This window comes from Camelus ferus, chromosome 11 (genome assembly GCF_009834535.1).
Source record: "Camelus ferus isolate YT-003-E chromosome 11, BCGSAC_Cfer_1.0, whole genome shotgun sequence".
In the NCBI taxonomy this organism is placed as follows: Eukaryota; Metazoa; Chordata; class Mammalia; order Artiodactyla; family Camelidae; genus Camelus; species Camelus ferus.
Genome location: NC_045706.1, coordinates 17,380,944 through 17,383,198, shown reverse-complemented (window position 1 = coordinate 17,383,198; position 2,255 = coordinate 17,380,944). Strand labels below are relative to the sequence as shown.

Genomic DNA, 2,255 nt, shown 5'->3' with positions numbered 1-2,255 from the left:
TTAAAAAGTCTGCAGCCGATTCTGTGCTGGGAATGAAGACAGATTAGTGCACAAGGAGAAAACTCATCTCTTTATTAAACTGAAGCATTGAAGTGAAATTGCCATCTCTCCTTCATTCTCCAACCCACATCCGCACATCTATCCTTGGGTATGGGGTTTTTTTTCATTTCATAAAACCTCCCACAGTCATCTCTGTTAGAAGGTTGTGGATTACGGCCCTAGAGGCCAGTAGGGGCAGGCTCTCAGCGTGTGTGAGACAGCGATTCGAGCGTCCAGAGCATAATACTGTCTGGCTCTAAGGGCAGGGGTGTCTCTTACAGGAGGTCAGTTGTACCTCTGGGAAACAATTGCTGGCAAGATCAGGACTGGTCCTTTCTTCTCTTTGACCTGCTGCCCTTCAGTCATTGATCTTATTTTAATGCAAGCTCCAGCATTTCAAGGTAATTTCCTATACTAGTAAAAATTTATTTATAGGTAAAGGAGAAATGATTGTAAAACTCTCACCTATGTCTGGTAGCTTTTAGTTTTTAACCACAGAGGTATCTGTTATATATGACCCAACTTTTTAAATAATTGCAGTCCTTTGGGGGTTCCAGGGTAACTTAAGATGGAGAGTTGGCAAATGTAAGAAATTATATTTGTATTAACTGAGGGCCCACTGGTAAACTGGTTCATCATGTGACATTGAAAGTCACTCTCAGGGGGAGGGTATAGCTCAGTGGTAGAGTGTATGCCTACCATGCATGAGGTCCTGGGTTCAATCCCCAGTACCTCCATTAAAAAAATAGATAAATAAACCAATTTACTACCCCCTCCAAATAAATAAATTATTAAAAAAAAAAAAAAAAGAAAGAAAGAAAGTCACTCTCTCAGCTGAACATCCCCATTGTTCTCCTAAATTTCTACCCGCTCCTGGCATATCCCCATAGTGCAGCATGAGAGGGAAAGATTAGAAGGAGCGTTATTTAGAGAGATGGATTCTTGTGCTTGCTGCAGTGAATGACCTGGTCCTCTCCAGGAAGTCGTTATCCGGGAAGGGGCAAGAGAGAACCATATGGGAGCTTGAAATAACCTGTGTTTTGATCTGGGTGTGGTAACAAATGTATACATACTTCTAAGTATGTACAGATACACTGAGTTGGCCTCTCAAGATTAGTGTAATCTGTTATACTTGTGTTATACTTCAATAAAAAAGTAAAATAGTAATAGTGGTAATGAGAAGGAATCAGGATCCAGTTTCTTCCCATCTTTCAGCTTTGTGTTTCGCTGTTTCAATTTTGGGCAGACATCGTGGTGGGTAATATCAACCAAGGGGATGAGAGCTGGTTCTTGGGAGAGGAAGGCAAAACACCTTTAGCTATTACAAGTGTCTGTGTCCTGCCAAAGGGCCACAGTATATAAAAGGATATGTAATATACTTGTGATATTAAAATTTAATGGGGGAGGCGTTTTAGGGGAAAGATGTCTAAAATGTCACAGGAGTTGGGAGGGCAATGAAGGAAAGAGACTAGGGAACATTGCACTAATCTGATCATATAACTGCTGGTTTATTTTGCCTGTGCTTGAACTTCATAAAACACAATCATGCAGTATGTGGCTGGAGTTTTATTCCATTGGTCCATTTGTCTAACTTTGTGGTAATAACACGTTAATAAAATAGCATATTTAAAAAGTCTTGCAATTAGATAGTGTAAGTCTTCCAAATTTCTTCTTCAAAATTATTTAGGGTATTTTAGACTTCATGCATTTTAATATAAAATTTATAACAATCTTGTCAATATCTGTAAAAACATGAGGTTTTGGTTGGAATTAAATCTATAGGTGTATTTGGGAAGAATGGACATCTCAACAATATTGATTCTTATAGTTCATGAAAATAGTATATTTTCTCTTTTCACTGAGGTCTTTAATTTCTCTTGGCAGTGTTTTGTTGCTTTTAGTGTAGAAGATTGTGCACATTTATTCATTCTTAGATATTTGGTATTTGAAAATGCTACCGTGAATGATACATATTTTGAAGATTTCATTTCCCAAATTTTTCTTGTTAAGGTATACTAATTGATACTGGTAAATGGACTTCAGTCATGCAACGTTGCTAAATTTACATATTAAGTCTAACGATGTGTTTGTAGATTCTGTGGGCACTTTGACATACCCGATCATGTCATGGGCACAAAGTGGTATTCATACTCCTTTATTTCCAACTTTGTAGCTTTTATGTTTTTGTTGCATTACTGCTCTAGCTAGGATTTCTA

General features: G+C 37.8%; 1 non-coding gene across 1 annotated transcript; it reads left to right on the top strand.

Annotated features, from left to right (window-relative positions):
* Positions 1–704: 704 nt before the first annotated feature.
* TRNAG-ACC lies at positions 705–776 on the top strand. Its single transcript has one exon. It is a non-coding gene; the product is annotated as a tRNA-Gly (tRNA).
* The last annotated feature ends 1,479 nt before the right edge of the window (positions 777–2,255 follow it).